Source organism: Pinus tabuliformis, chromosome Q, assembly GCF_031772625.1.
Source record: "Pinus tabuliformis cultivar Carrire ecotype Pingquan chromosome Q, CPIR1, whole genome shotgun sequence".
In the NCBI taxonomy this organism is placed as follows: Eukaryota; Viridiplantae; Streptophyta; class Pinopsida; order Pinales; family Pinaceae; genus Pinus; species Pinus tabuliformis.
Genome location: NC_142296.1, coordinates 121,263,208 through 121,281,214, shown reverse-complemented (window position 1 = coordinate 121,281,214; position 18,007 = coordinate 121,263,208).

The window sequence follows — 18,007 nt, the reverse complement described above, 5'->3', positions numbered from 1 at the left end:
ATGATCTTTAACACTTTCTGGAGGCCTTCAAGATTGAAAGGGTCCTTTCAAGCTTTCCTTTTTTAATCATCTTTGAATGTTACCTTTTTTGACTTCCTTTCATCTTCCTATGACCTATTTTATAAAGCAATAATTATTCTTTCTACAGATAGAACTTCCTTCATGTTTTCTACAAGGGTAGCCTTATTGGCTCTATCTACAAAAATCACAATATTAGAAGGAAGGGAGGATATATACCATTCTATTTGTACATCGACCGTAGGTTTTGATGTAGCTGGGATCTTGTTTAGTAACTTGTTAAATATGGAGTTGAAGTCTTTGATCATTACATCTGATTTTTCTTTTAAGTTAGAAAGATCATTGATTAAGGATGCTGTGGTCCTATCATCAAAATTTTTTGCAAGAAATACTTCTTGAAAAGTGTCCTAGTACCTTATTGATCCTGTTGGAAGGGACAAATACCAAGATCTAGCAGATCCTTGGAAGGTATAAGGAAAAAGTTTGATTACAACATATTCATGTGCAACTTCATTAAGATTCATGACTAGCATAAAGTTATTAAGATGTTCTTTAGCAGGAAGACCATCATCAGGATTATACTTAGGTAATCATTTTTCTAGGTTTGTTGGGAGAGCATTTGGATTAGCAACGAGAACAACACTAGGATTTTTCCAAGGTTGAGCGGGTTGATTGGCCATAACTTGAGTCGAGGACTGGGAAGATAGGAAGGTCGGTCCAGAAGTAGGTATAGATGGCGAAGAACTTATTACTGAGTTAGTACTACTAGTCGCAGTACTAGTTGGAGAAGTGCGTTGCTGAGAAGAAGTGGATTGAGTAGAAGTGAATGGATGGAAGGTTGATGTGATCTCGCTAGTTTCTATTTCAGACCTTAATGTGATAGCTTTCCTACATCGTGGAGGGATGGGAAACTCAAAAGGAGTTACTCCAAGCCTTTCACTTTACAATCTAGTTAATACACCAGCTTCTCGTAATAAGGAAGTAACACTCTATTCATAACCTTCGAGTCTCTCTGGTTTCTCATCAAAAATGGATATCTATTCCAATTTCTGTATCAAAGAGTGAACTTCGGGAGACTTGGGAGTGTAATTCAGAGAAGGTGGTTGTCTTACTACTTCAGGAGATAAGGGAGATGTTTCCACAACTTCAAATTTCTGATCCGGAGATTTTGAGCAAGATATAGAAGGTGTAGAAGTTGTGGAGGGGTTTTGACTCTTATGAATGTTTTTCAATTGATATTTAGGTTTATATGCCATTCATAGTCAGATGGCCCTCCTTCTAGTGCCAAAATGTTGAAGTCTCATATTTTTTCTACTCCAACATGGGGGATAACCACCCGGTCCAAACCTTAAGACAACTCCTTTTCCATTTAAAGTGGTGGCTCCGACTGGGGATGATGGGACTAGTTTCCTAGTGTGGGTTTTAAAATGAGAGTGGGTGGTTTTCAAGTGATTGCAAATAGGATAATGATAACTAAATTGTCTATTCTATCATGCAAATCTCTAGCTAACTTAATCTAATATAAACCCAGGTATTTATGTGTGATATGCGATCTAAAAAGATATATGTTTGACATGTGATAATAAAGATTAATCACGCATAAAACAGAGGTGATAACATATAAAGATAATTTCTTTGACTAAATAGTTAGTCAAAGAAATATATAAACCATATTGCATATAACTGATGATTTATATATGAAAATAAAAAAATTCAGCTAGGCATCATACAATAGTGCAATTAACGCTTAACAGAAAGAACATATCTCATATATAATTCATGAAAAAAAAGTGTTATCACTAATTAAACAAAAACAGAACTAATCATACAAGATATAAGTACCATATATTTGAATTTCTTCTCATTTGACTAATGAGATAGATCAACTTATTTCTTCATATCAAATTATCGTCTAAGTATACAATAGTGCATCAACAAAGGAAAGTAGTCTGATATTTAAAACAAACGATTATGTTCCATAATTTCACCAAAGCATTCACAAACTTACAAAAGTGCATTCTTTGCAAATATTTTTGATAAAATTTTGGACCCTTCTCTAAATGCATGAGAAGGGTATAAGTACTATTCTAACTAATTTTCAAAAATAGATTATACAAAAATTTGAGGAGGTTTCAAACAAACTTCCTCCTAACTACTTAACTAACTCTAAAAATGAAAGAGACTTGATGAGCAGAGGCTATGATAATGATTTTTTGTTTGCCAGCTTGTCTTTTAAATCACATATATCAGCCATCAGTTTGACTTGAGGAGGTGGCCCAAACTGTGTTCTAACCTGTCCTGTGAAAATAGCATCTGTGAGAGGTGGCAGCGTCTGCTGAGTTGAATGGAGTGAGTAGTTAAGGGTCATGATTTGGCTGTGTGGCTTGACAAGGTATTGCCAATATGCCTCCCAGTCAGTCTTTGCTATCTTTGCAATTGCTCCACTTTGGATTTCCGCTCTCTCCTTCCATATTTTATGCAAGTCATTTAGATCACATAGTTCTTTCAGGTTTCCTTCCTTCACCAGATTGGTGGCATACAAAGTGTGGTTTACTACCTTTACTATGTTCTTCGACACCTTGACTGCTCTTTCCACTCCTAATTTAGCTTGTTTGATCATTGCATCCCAACCCGTGAATAGAATGTCCTTATGTGTCTCTTCGACCTCAGGTAGATTAGCTTTTCTTCCCTCTTCTTTTTCTTGCCACTCAATGAATTCTAAGATTCTTGTGTGTAGATCAATAAATTCAATTCTTTGGTCAATCACCTTATCTGTTAACTAGTCACTGGTGATCAAATAAGGAGTGATATGTGACATCTTTTGGCAAAATTGTTCTTGTTGTTTTAATAGGAGGGAATTTAGCTCTAGCGCCTCTTTGATGAATTCCTCGATAGCAGGAACATCCTTGTTCTTTTCCATGGCTTTCTTCAAGTCTTGGAGTTGCATTTTTTTGGCCAATATGTCTTCTTCATGGCTTATCTTCAACACCTCCATGTTCTGTTGCAATTGGGTTAGCTGCTTAGTGGCCTGCCTGTTCACACTTGCCTTCTCTGTTTCAAGTTATTTCTTGAGCTTTGCAATCTTCTCTTCCTTTTCCTTCAACAAAATAGATATCTCGGTAGCTTTATCCATGGTGCCAGTTACATATGCCCCTGTAAACTGTGACATTCTGGTCAAGCTTTTGGCTAGATTGGAAACAATGTCCTTCCAGACTATGTCCATCGATTCATTCCCAGGTGGGATTTCAGGTGTCTCTACCCTCCTTCTTTTCCTATTTCTTCTTACTACAGCCTTGTGTAGTGGGCTATAGAACACATCTATAGGAGGGATTTCATTCACCTTTAAGACAGTTTCCAATGTGGGAAAAGCGTGAATGATTTCAGTTTGTTGAGATGTTGTTGCCTACTCATCCATCGGTTCAGAATCTATATTTTTCTGAATATGCAAAAGAGTTTGATATTACATGATTTCCTGGGTATCTTTTGTCTTGGGAGTGTTTTGTAGTCTTTTATTGAATTGATCCCACTCCTGTTCCAAACTATTGCTTTTGACCTCAGAACCGATGTCTCTAGGTGGGCTACTCGTACCCTGCTTTTCATCTGACCTATTGTTGGATTAAGCTATATTCTCAGTGTCTTGGACCCTCTCTGCATCCATTGTTTTCCCTGTATCCACTTGAAACTCTATGCAAGAATTAGGTCCCTCGCTATTGACAGTCACACTAAGTGTAGGCTTGTCCTCAATTTTTAACAAATGCAACAGAATTATTTCGAGGCTTTTGTTTCTGAACTCCTGAAAGTTTTCAAAATATTCAAGACTCAGATTTTCCCTTGCCTACTTGAACGCTTGTTTGAAGGATTTGGCTGACTGTAAAAGGTATTCAGAATTATTAGCCTCATGATTATAAGGCTTGATCTTTACTGTAGTAGTAATTTTATGTGCTATTTTGTCTAGATCGAATTTCCTTTTCAACAAAGTATGGAGCCTGAGGCGTTTTAGAATTACTGATTCTTTGGTTGCATGGTTAAAATTTGCTAATGAAAAGGAACCGCACCGAATGGGAAAACATGGCCATAATGACTTCTTGCTTTCTTTTAGGACTTCAGTCAAGCCTTTCCCCATAGTCTGGTGGGCTATTTCTTTTGCTAATAATTTATTAGAGACATACAAAGGGAGGACATGCGGGTCTGTTGTACTGCCAAAAACCCTGATGTATGTATACCATTCTTCAACAAAATACTTGCCCACTACTAGAAGGTATGTAGCGGCTTCTTTGGAAAACTTGGGGGATTTCTTATTAAAAATTAATTGATGCAATGTAAACATAATGACATGGCATATTTTATAGAAATGATGTATATAATGGGATTCCCAAATCTGTTTATGACTGAGATGGTTAGGGTAGGGGTCTTGCAAGGTCCATTTCCAATCCATGATTGGAAATTTAGTGCAGAAATAGATGGCATTCATGATGTAGGCACTGAAATAGAATGGAGGAAGGTTTTCTATGGAGGAGGATCTCTTCTAACAATACTCGATGATGATAGTGGCTAGGTTATCAGATAGGATAGTGGCCCAATTCAAAATGTGGGAATTAACACAGGCATTAATCAAAGGAATCCATTCTATGGAAAACTTAGCATTATTTGGTAATCTATATAGCCTACATAACATAGCAGTTGCATAATTGTAGGGGTTCCAAAGGGGCTATAGGATAAATACCTGTTTTCTCAAATTTGAACTTGTTCTCCAATACCCTCCGGCCTTGGATCATCTTGAAAGGTTCTTCATTTTTCTTTGCAAAGTTCGTAAGGTATGAGTTGTCATATATGTCCTGAGGGTCAGGTATATGGTACATTTGCTTCAGTTCTTCAGCTTTGAATTACACCATGAGTTCCATTTTCGAGTTTCTGAATTGCATGTCTTCAATAGTGAGGTTTTCCACCACCCACCTAACCATATCTATATATGGAAGTATTTTCGCTCTTGCTCCTATTCTGTGAAGGAAAGAACAGGCAGCGTCTTTAAATTAGACTCCCTCACATCACAACTTTTAAATGATGTAATATAGTGTTGCCTATTTATAATGCAAAATGCAATTAAGAATATCGCAATATCGCATTTCGCAAATCGTTAAAGGATGACACAATGAAATGGCTTATTTATTTGCGATTTCTACAAAGTGCAAATACGAATTCTCAAGGCATTTTGATTTGCATATTGCAGCAAGAGATTTGATCACATATCACAATTCGAGATTTACTTAAAGGTATTTACTTGAAAAAATGTGAAATGTTATTTGTGATAAGGATCCTAAACTTGGGTTATTTTCTAAGAGTTTTCAAGGCAATTTCTTAGAGTTAGAATTTATTTTTCAAAGACTAAAAATTTAAAAGGATCCCCATTTATATGTCTAATATTAGCTATTACTATATATAAATGGGTGGGTTGTTACATAGTACAACAAGTCCCCTCCCCGTTGCAGGCGCACCGCCCTCGGTGTTCTTCCACTAATAATCCATATCAAAATTTCAAAATGTAAAATAATATTTTCCATGGAGCTTTATATACACAACTCTATACAATATTTATAGTTTATATAAACTTGCTTTATCTAGCAAGCAAGAAAGGGAAATTTTTCTTTCGTGGCATCAACCATTTCCCACGTTGCCTCCTCTGGCCCAAAGTGCTTCCATTGCACCTTGAATTGTTCTATGGCTCAATTTCAGAGCTTGAGACTCCTCCGATATAGAATGCACACTAGTTCTGGCTAGAAATCTCCTTCCAATTCCACCTGTATCACATACCGATCAATCACGTGATTATAGTTCGACATATATCTTGAAAATATCATGAACTTTAAGTGATGGAGTTAAATCCAGCCTATATGCTACTGGCCCAATCCTTTCAAGGAATTTGAATGGTCCAAAATACCGTGGTGCCAATTTGATACACGTCTCAATTGTCAAGGAGCTCCTTCTAGGTTTGACTCTTAAGTAAACATGTTATCCAACTCAGAAATCCTTGTGTGTTCTATGTTGATCTGCATAACTTTCCCGTATAACTTGTGCTACCTTCAAGTTTTTCTTTATGCTCTGAACATTTTGTTCCATGTCCCTGAGCATATAAGTTCCTATATAGGTTTTGTTAATTGGGTCACTCTAGCTAATGGGAGTGTTACAAATCCTTCCATACAATGCCTCAAAGGGGCTTATTTTTGTGGACTCTTGGTGTCCATTATTGTATGAAAACTCCACAAGTGGAAGATATTCCTCCCATCTCTTGGGATGATACATCACACACATCCTTATCATGTCCTGAAGGATCTGATTGACCCTCTCTTTTTTCCCATTATTTTGTGGATGATAAATTGTACTAAATGCTAATTTTGTTCCCAATCCTGTAAATAATTCCTTCCAAAACCTAGAAGTGAATCTAACATCTCTATCTAATATGATCTTCTTGGGGATGCTATGAAGTATCACAATCTCCTTTATGATTATTTTTGCTATGTCTCTAGTGGAACTTGTAGATTTGACTGCCACGAAATGAGCTACCTTGCTAAGATTGTCCACTACCACCATGATTGTATCATGAAACTTAGATGTTTTGGGAAATCTGATAATGAAATAGAAATTACCTCCCACTTCCACTTTGGAATGGGGATAGGCTGCAACAATCCAAATAGATGTTTTCACTCAGCCTTTACTTGCTAGAACTCTATGCACCTTGCCACAAAATCAACCACTTCACTTTTCAAATTCAACCAATAATAGCACCTTTTGGATTGTTTTAAGGGTCTTTTGATAACCTGGATGACCCGAACAAGAATTATTATGAGATTCTTTCATTTTTAGCCCTTCTACCTTGCCATTGTTAGGAACATATATCTTTCCTTTGAACCAGATTAAGCCATCCTCAAAGAGGCTATACTCTTCATCCTTACCGTTCTACAATTTTTTCTCTCACTTGTTGATATTTATCATCCTAATGTCCAACACTTCTGACTTTTTCTGCCAAATTTGTTGTACCAAAATTATTATTTTCAAATGAGTTGCCTAAATTCTTCAACTCAGAGCATCAGCAACCTTGTTCTCCTTACCTCTTATGTACTGGATTTCAAAGTCAATTTCACTGAGTATATCTATCCATCTTTCTTACCTATCATTCAACTTCGGTTGTCCAAAAAAATACTTAATTCCACTATGGTCTATCATGAGTGTGAATTTCCTGCCGAGGAGGTAATGCCTCCACATCTTCAGAGCATGAATGATGGCAGCCAACTCTAAATCATGAGTGACGTAGTTCACCTCATGCTCATTTAACTTCCTAGATTTGTAGCATACCGCTTTCCCTTCTTTCATCAAAACTCCACCGAGTCCTTCCTTGCAGGCATCTGTACATACCAGGAAATCCTTGTTAGGATCTGCAATTCTCAGTACTGGTGCATTTGTAAGTAACTTCATTAGTAGTTTGAAGCTTTCTACACATTGTGCGGTCCATTCAAATTGCTTCCCTTTTCTCTGCAATGTTGTAATGGGATGGCCTACCTTAGAGAAATTTTGAATAAATCTCCTGTAGTACCTTGCCAAACCCATGAATGACCTAACTTCATCCACATTCCTTGGAGTTGGCCACTCCCTTATAGATTTAATATTCTTAGGATCAACTGTGATTCCCTCCTTGGAGACGATATGTCCCAAATAGTGTATATATGACTGGAAGAAGTCACACTTGTTGAGATTCACATATAGCTTGTGTTCTCTCAACAGTTGTAGTACTAAAACTAGATGTTTCTCATGTTCTTCTTTTGACTTTGAGTACACCAGTATGTCATCGATAAACACAATGACATACTTGTCCAAATAAGGACACAACATGTTGTTCATTAGGCACATAAATGTAGCTTGGGCATTGGTAAGTCCAAAGGGTACCATTATGAACTCATAGTTTCCATATCTCATTCTGAATGCAGTCTTATGAATATCTTCCTCCTTGATTCTCATTTGATGGTATCTAGATCTCAGTCGATTTTAGAGAAAATTGTTTCTCCTCGTAACTAATCAAAGAGTTCATCGATCCTTGGAAATGGATATTTGTTCTTAATAGTCACTTTGTTTAGTTGTCTCTAGTCAATGCACAGTCTAAGAGTTCCATCATTATTTTTTACAAATAGTACTAGTGCTCCCCATAAAGACACACTTGGCCTTATATAGCCTTTGTTGAGAATTTCCTTCAACTGAAATTTCATCTCAACTAGTTCTGAGGTGCGCCTTAGACATCGATGTTTCTCCATGTATCGTCTCGATAGAAAATTTTATCTCTCTGCAAGGAGACAGTCCAGGAACTTCCACTAGAAAGACATCTATGAACTGCTACAAAACAAGGTATCTTTGTAGGAAATTGGCTTTTTCTCCTCTTATGCCTTGTTCGACATTCACTTCCTTGGTGCTCAGTATAGAAAATAAAATGTAGCCTTTTCTACCATTGTATTTGGCCTGCATATCAATAACCAACCTTATTGAAACATGCTTTTTATTTCCCTACAACACTCTTTCCCTTCCCTTCTTATCCAGGAACTAAATTGTTTCCTCATAGCAATCCACTTTGGCTTGGTGCAAGTACATCCAGTCCATGCCCAACAACATGTCATATGTTCCCAATGGTAACATATTCAAGTAGATGGTTGTGGGCATGTCTTTAAGCTCGAATTCACATGAATGGTTGATCCTTCGCCTTGTTCGAGTTTCCAACTAAACTAGCCAAGGTTCTTCATGCAATTCTCTGACTAGATTGCATTTCTCAACGAGTTCTAGGTTAACATGGACATAATTAGAACCTAGATCAATTAAAATGGAAAAACTTGTTCTTGGAGCTTACCTTCCATCTCAATTATGGACACCTTATGATCTGCTTAGCAGTTATCCACTACGGCATAGATTCTAGGCATACTCCAAGCTACCTTTCCCATCATGCTTGCCTCCTGAGAACTGTAAATCCTTGGTCCTATGCCCTGCTAGTGTGGACAATATATTCTTCTATGATTATAACCACAAGTACAACATTTGAGCAGCTCACAACCTTCAAACTTAGGGGGTAATTTCATTGGTTGCTACACCATTTTCCTAACAACAACATTGGCCTTCCGCTAAAATTGTTTCATCTCAACTGTGTGTTTACCCTCCTTTCTTTCTAAGCCTCTCCTAGTCCAATTTCCCTTACTTCCAACATTACCCTTGGCCTTCCAATTATTTCTGGTGTCCAACCTATTTTGGGCTTTCTCATAACAGTTTCCCAACTTCTTGATAGCTTCCTTCAGGGTTTGGGGTTCTAGTAACTCAATTTTGTCCTTAAATTCGATTGGAAATCCACTGGTGAATCTTTGGATTTTGGCTTTCTCATCCTTAATATATGGCACATATCTCAATAATTCTAAGAATTTGGTGACATATTCATCACTGATTAATTGACTCATTCTGAGTTCATAAAATTCTCTGGCCTTGCCATCATAATAGCTTTCGAACAAGTAGTGTTCTATGAAGAGCTTCTCAAAATCTTCCCATTCGAATTCTCTTTAACAATGTCCCTTACGGTTTTTAGGTCCTCCCATCATATATCATATTTTCCTTTCAAGTTTTAGGAAACTACTCTAGTTTTTATGTTCTCAGAATAGTCATGTATCTTGAAGAATTTCTTCATTCCTAACAACCATGATTTTGCGTCTTCTACTTTTTTCATACCCCCTTTGAATGTAGGTGGCATGGACTTCTCGAATTCCTCAAGCATGTGATCCTTTTCCTTGCACCTTGAATGGTGATGATGATAGTGAGGATGATGGTACCTCCGAGTAGAGGAACTATACAGTTTGTTGTAATGATGTACTTGCATGCTAGTTCCTCACTTGGGGGTGCTCAACGAATCATCCCCAGGCACTGTGTCTGCACTCCCTTGTTGGTGTCTCTTTCTAGGCCTACTACCATTTGCCTCGTTGGTATTATCTTCTGATTCATGAAGGCTTTTCCTATCTATCTAACTAGCCCTCCTTTTAGATTTCCTTTGCCTTTGCCAATCCCAAATACCTTGTAGGATGAATCCATTGATCTCAACTTTCCTTTCTTGAGCTCTTACTAGCCTCTCATTATCAGCCTTAAAGCTTCTTACCTCATCCCTTAGGCTTCTCAAGGTTTCCATCCAGTATGGGGAATGATTCCCTTCCCTTTGACCAACTGATCCTTCCTCTTTGTGAGTTCTAGCCCTGTCACTTCCATGTTGTGATTGATGAGAGAAATGTTGTCAACCACACAAATTGTTAGACAAATAATCACAAGTCTAAGTCTGACATGTATGATTCTACCACAGAAGGATATGCTGCAACAAGAAACCTAGTTAGTGTGAAAACATAATCTTAATTCATATGAAATAATAATTTAAACTTGCAATCATAATAGTCAACATTAGATATAATAGAAACAACCCTCAGTAACTCAGAACACCCAACAATCACATAGAAGATTTCACTCTCATTACTTGCTCATGATTAAGCCCATCCAGTCCAAGTGTTGAACCTTGCTATGATAACACTCTATAAAATACCCACCCCACCCACCTAGAGTAAGAGGGTCATCACTAGGTAGGTCCATCTCAAATAGTACGATCATGGGAATGAAACTATAAAGCATAAACCCCTTGCATATTTTTTTTTCCCTCTACGCACAAGGATCAATTGCCACCTGCTGCCCCTTACCACAAAGTAGTTTTCTATAGGCTCACCTAACAATCGGTTAAGTAGAAGGGTCAGGAGCACATAAATCTCCACAACGCATAACTACCATCTAATGTCCCAACCCTTGACATCTAACTAAGTTGGAGTCAGCCTATCTCATGAGTGTAGCAATCACCTCCTACAAGATGGCTTAACCCTTGACTTCCAACCAAGTCATATTCATGTGGGAAACTTCCTCCTTCACAGCAACCTGAACTTCGAATTTTGACCAAGTCATGGATGACATACGGCTCCTTGTTGTCATTCCCTTTATTGTAGGCAGGCAACCCAACTCTCGACCTAGTTAGGGTCTGCATCACTCCTACCTTGTGATCACTGTAACATTGAATCTAACCTTTGACATCCAAACCATCCTTGGGACTAATGTAGTTCTCTTTTTCTACGTACTTGGATGCACGATGTCAATAACAAACCCATGGTTGACACGTTTAGGGTTTATCTCCTGGGTTAGGATAAGGTTCAAGCATTCTAGCTGTTATAAGGTATAAATGCACTTCTTCATGTCAAGGTAACTTGCTACCCCTGCCATGGCATGAATAAGGGCCTCTACCCTTGTCTCCTATAATGCATCTGAGGATATTTCCTCCCGGTGTTGATGATATTGATCGTACTTTCTCAACCAAGGCTCTAATCTAAAAGGCCCGTAGACCTCAAGAATAATTGTAGAGCTTGACTCCGACATCAAGAAGTCATTAACTCTTGACACGATGATACCCCTACTAAACTTTTGTAATATATTCCGTAATAGGTTCTAGCCCATCTTGGTTTCATCATTTCTGAATAGGGAATTCTAGGCATGGCAGTCCCAACACCTTCTCCACTATTAACCACCATGGGCTTTGTGTGAACTCCTGAAAGGGGTTCACCTCTCTTGCCACACGCTGACAATGCCCAAATATTTGCTAAGGCTACAAATGGTTCCAGACCACTATGAAAAACCTCTTGGTTCCCCACTAACACCACAAGAATGCTAATAGTAGATAACTAGTCTATTAAGGATGCAAGGTTGGTTAAGCCTTCCTACAAGACCCTTTGGCTAACCTCATGCTTTGAGGGAGAAATTCCTACTTCGATGCTCTTACAACATATTCTAGACAGGTACACAACTTTGAGTTGAATATCAAGGGTAAAAAGGAAGTTCAACCCTTCCCACACAAGTTGGTTACATGTAATCTCTACATGAATAAAATGGGTCTCTTAGCCCTCTGATTCCCATCAAATTTGTCCCATGGCCCTAAGATTTCTCCTCTCTAGCCAAAGGCTCATTATTTATTTTGTACAACTTAAACATTTTATTGAAATATCATTCAGAAATGTACTTACTTCAATCTCGAGTTATTCATTGTTTATTAGTATATCATAGGCTTGGGATCAACTCCAATGACCCTTTTGGCAGTATTCTGCTTCCTTCTCAGAAGCCCTGATTTACTTTGTTTATCTAACAAAATTACTCATTCAATGATTAATACAAATGCACAGATAGGCTCGAGTTTCCATTACTGCTATATTTTCAATGAGATGTTATCATCCACATAAGCCATAATATCATACAATAAACACAAGTCCAGGCAACATCATACAATAATTAATTATCAACAAAGAAGATAACAGGCACAAATCCAGAACTAAAATAACATCATTCAATATCATTTGTTAACAAGAAATAACCTCTAAGGGTAATTAGTTATATTATATTTGCAGGGTAACTGAGTCTGGGAAAAGGACTCTCCACCCAACCTTAGATAGTTGCAGCTACAGTTACTTTCTTTTGTCACACTCGAGCCAGATTATAGAGTCTAAGAGGGATGGTTGCTTAAGGCTGAAAATCAGCTTCCAACAATGCAAGGACTCTAGAGTTCCTCCTACCTCAATCCCAATCGTTACCTACCATCTTTGTAAACATAGAGGGTCCATAGGTGCTCCACCTCACCCGAAGAGTGAACACAATGATTTACTCATTTTAAGAGTCCAAAATCCACTATGCCCACAGTCTCCAAACAAATCTTTTTGGTGAACAACTCCAAGATGATATCTTCCCAAGAAGTTATAGGGCTCTACAGTTAGATATCTCAACCCATAGCATCCAGGGGACCCAATCTGTTACATGGATCTAAATATTTCATCCCAACCCACAACCTCAAGGGACACGAGTTGTTATAGGGCTCCAGAGTCCTCTTTCTCAACCCACAACCTGCAGGGACCCATGTTGTTACAAGGCTCTAGGGATCTTATCTCAACCCATAGCCTCTAGGGACCCCAGGTTGTTACAAGGCCCTAGATACTAGCAACTCAACCCATAGCCTCCAAGGAACCTGACAATCAATCCCCCTCTCTTCTCTTCTCTTTTCTTTTGTGCTCTGTTGATTGCCTCCAAAATATGTCTGCAGACCTTCTTCCTGGTGTGATCTGTCATTTTTTCCTACTTGGTTGGGCTCTTTTCTCTCCAAATGTATTTCCATGTTCTGAATGAATATCCCCTTTCCATGGTGTCCCTCTTCTTCTTCCCAGTAGCTATTGTCTTGGAATTCACAACTCCCCTTCTGCTTCCCTTCATCCTTTCCTTAAGCACATGGGTTGTGTACTCTGTGTTACAACTTATTTAATTTGGATATTTTTCCTCATTAAATTTCTACACCAATAACCTTTAATGGCTATCCAAAAACTTAGTTTCTTTCTTTGCACAAGAACCATAACTTCCCAAGCAAGCCATCCTCTTCCCCAACTTTGGAATTTGTGTCCTTGACTCAGTTTTCCCTTTTCCTTTTCATATCTTTTCACCATATTTACAATGCCTTCTTGAGAGAACCTCGGCGGGGGGGGCTATCACACTTATTAAATAAACACAATTTGAACAATGTGGAAAAATATTTAATTAAAAGCTTCAAAAATAATTTTTACCATGGTTATTAAATCAGTGAGATGTAACCATATTCTAGGAAAAAAAGTGTCGTTTCATGCAAGACAAAAGGCAGTCCTAGCTAGAAATGAAGCTTCAAACACAGTACATCAATTTCACCCAAAAATGCTTAGAAGTTGTAGAAAACAAAAATTTATCTTACATGTAGTGACACAATGTTAAGATCTCAATCATTACCAACAATAAATTTTCTTAAGATCTCTAATGTCATGACATTCTGAGTGGGAGTCGCCTGGAGCACCCCTTCCCACATTTGTGCAATTAGTGTGGGGCAGTCTACTGGGTCATGATCGAATTGGTAATAGTACAAGCATCATGTCTTGATCGGGTTTCATGTAATCCCGCGTGTAACGTGTAGGTCCTCCACAATTGTAGTAGATTAATTGTCCCCAGCCTCGTCCAGGTCCCATTCCTCCTCATCCCCATCCGCGTCCCTGAACTCCACCCCGTGTGAGTGGTACAGCGGGGTCCTGACCTCACGCCTCAATCTGCATCCTATACGCAGATGTATGTTCCATCAACAACTCATAACTTTAACAATTGCATTCGTCATGGCCCATCGATATACAAAAATTGCAAAATAGTTGCTGAGGGGGTTGTATCAATTTCAACAATAGATGACAGTTGTCTATGTTGTTCTTTCCTCCCACCTGACAGATTGCACACTAGAGCAACGACACCATGCTTGACCCTACTTGTGCCTCTGGTCGCAATGGCATTGGTCCCACTCCTGCCTAATAGTTTGCGAATATCGAACAGTGATCCTTATCATGGCCCTGGCATTTACATTTTATGCACTATACCTCTACGCATGCTTCTAATTAGGGTGCTTTATCTTGTTTCAAAATTTGTATTTCTAAGCTTAGGTTTTGTATTTGCGTGTGGATTTGTTGAACTCCCAACCCCCGATCTTGTATTGGAGTTTCATGCAACCTCATCACTGTCTCCAATGCTTTAGCTTGGGTTGGGATATTTTGCTGTGATAGCATCCTCCTAAGATGTGGTGTCAATGATGCCACAAACCACATGCAGTGTTGTGCATCTGTTAGTGTCGTGTTCACCTCACATATTTTACTTTTCAATCTCTGATCCAGATCCCACGGGGTTTCACTAGGCATCATTGCGATCTCCTTGAAACTGATGATCAACTGTGTTTCCAATTTTGGTCGGCTAAATTATTTGTTCAACATGTCCTGAATCACCACTATTCCCGCATTCAGGTGATCGCTAGTGTATTTTATATACCAAGTCAGTGCGTGATCCTGCATCGCACTCACCAAAGTTGCCTTTTTAAGGTTATCATCCATAATGCCTTGGGCTTCCCAAACTGCCTTTGCCACAAACCAGAACTAATCTATCGCTTCGTTTCCTACACCCCTAAATACAGGCAACTTGATCGCATTCGCCATTCCAACCCTTGGAGGTGCTGGGGGTGGTGTAGGTGGGGATGTGGTTGGTGAAGGCGGGGTTGACGTAGGTGAAGCGAGCGATGGTGTGGGTGGATGTGGTAATAGTGGGATGCGCTAGTTTATCAACTGGACCACGCTTCTCGAAGAGAACGCAACAAGCTCTTCTTCGCTTTCTCACAACCATGAAATTAGGGGACTATTTTATAATCCTTCGATCCCTCGGTAGACTCTTCCACTCCGCGTTACCCCAGACATCAATGGATTCACATAACCTGTTTCTCACATAACAAAATTTTAATCCAAGTATTCAATGATTTGATGTACTTACCTTGTGGTCCTTAGAGAAAATGCCTTTCCGCTTCACTGTAACTTACAGTGGTGTCTATCATGAACTCAGTGATGAACCCTCCTATTACCCGATCCAGCCAATGATCTACCACCCTCGCGATCTTATCTTCAGATGCTTCTAGCCTATGCACCAGCTCTGGAGTCCACACTATTAGTTGATCAAGTCTGCACCTTCCCACACTGTCAGCTAGCCTCGCAATCCACTCATACAATTCTGTCGAGAATGACGCGAAGAAGATCTCATGGATTTCTATGTATATGTAGCGATCTAACCACCTTTCCTTATATATCTGTGGATTTCTATTTTCTTGTACCACGAACTTGTGAAGCTTCTGATCCAACCAATCTTCAAGCTCTTTCTTTGTAGGGTTCCAGTGTTCCGACATCAGAAATCCCTTAGGCAGATCCTGGTCCTGACAACGAAACCAATTGTTGGCTTATTGGGGCCTGATCCAGGTTCAGAAGAGTTATTAGCCAAACAAATCCCGTAGCTACCGACCCTTTCAGCAACAGTCCGTGGAGCGCAGACTGAGGTCTCACTCGAGGTAGCAGGGGAGGGTGCTCGAACTAGGTTTCCACACCCTTGGGATGTCTTAATGTGGTCTAGAGGTATTGCGCACTATTTTGAGGCCTCGTGCTACTCTGAATTATTATCGAGCTTTTGCGAAGATCTGTGCAGTGGGGTTAATTTCTTCTTAATGAAATTATTATAGATCTGATCTTCTGATTATAGTGTCTAAGCAAACATTTAACAATAAAACCTAGTGCACGCAATTATAAAAAGATATAAAATCATATAACAAATGCATAACTCAAAGCACAATAGATCTGCGATACTTTAGAAACCACTTTATCTTTATTAAATTCTTTCACCAATACAACCAGGTCTGCCCTGTGCACTCAGCTGCAAGGGTCTGTGCACACAGTTGTGGACTCTACCAGGCCTCTACACACACAGCTGTAGAGCCTCTATCTATCTCCCAACACCCTTGACTCAGACTTACAGACTCAAAAACTATTGTTTTCACACAACCATACTACCAAGATCCAAGACAAAGACTTCTCCAAAAACTGACTTCTATCCATAGAGCCTTGCTCTATTTATACATTCCCATGGTCCGTGGACCATGGGCAGGCCGACTCACTTCCTATTCTTTTACATTATTTTTGGGCAGACAACCCTTTGACTTGACTCAATTCATGCTCTGCGCACTTCGCAGAGTCTTTACCATACTTTTCCAAAAATTGTGGACTTTGGGTCCCAGAACCGTTATGTGGGGCCTTCACTACCCAACACATGACCAAAAGGGAAAGTATATGCATATAGATCAAGCACCTAAGGCAAATGCACGCACACAGAAAATAGAGCAATGCAACAATATTTACTTAGTTAATACCATCAAAGAGAGAAAGAGTCTATGACCCTAAACAACTAGGCCACTTAAGGTAAATGGTTAATACAAAATGTATAATTTATATAAACTCTCAAAGTAAACCAACAACAAATGATCATCCATGCTCTTTAAACAACGACACTTAATCAATTGGATGCTAAAACATGGATCAAGTATCATTAAAACCTCTAAAACATTTAAATCATTGAATCATGCATATGTAGGAAACTATCTTGACACTTAGATTAGTAAGATACAAAAGTGAACTAAAAGCACACTTTAATTTAACATTACACCAAATCAAGTTGATTTCTGATGTTCAAATATTATAACAGCTTACAAAAATAATTTTATTGAGGATATTGATTTCTATTTTGAAATAAAATACACACACACACACACACACACACACACACACACACATATAATATGCAGCTTGTCTCTCTCTTTTAATGTAAAATTTCGTGATATTTATAATTAAATAAAAATGATAGTAATAAGAGAAAAAGTAAATTTGAAATAAGTTTTAAATAGAAGGATAACAGTAATATAAAATGGAAAAATAAGGTAGAAGTTGTAAAAAGATGATAAGAATAAAATGAAATGAAATGTCCTGATGGGGTGATAGCACGAACGTTAATGTGGGTGCCTTGTGAGGCATCCCCCATCAAAAAATGGCCCAAATTAGTTATGGCATGGCAGAGAATGGGAAATAATAGTTAGATGTTGTATACTGGTCTCATTGTTTTAAATGTAGGCTTTAGGCTTTGGGGTGGCGAGGGTACATAACTTGTGTGGAAGGTGGTGAGATTGGTTTTCCCTCAGCCTCCCCTTCCTTGGTCTATGTGGTGTCATTGTTGTTGGTTCCTCTATAGGGTGTGGATGCAGTTGTTCCTATCCAAGCATTTGGCTATGGTACATCAATTATGTCTGCACTAAGTTGGGTGCTTTGTAAGAGTGAGGTATTGTGGTTCCTTGTTTATTAGTTGGTTCACTTTGCTATGAATTCCATTTTGTTTTTGTCTTTCCTTCAGAGTAGTGTAATGTTTGATGCGTGTGCTGGACAATTCCACTTTAGTAGTTATTCCTATGGTGGTCATTAGGGTTTAAATTTTTGTACTCCCTTGGTGCATCTAG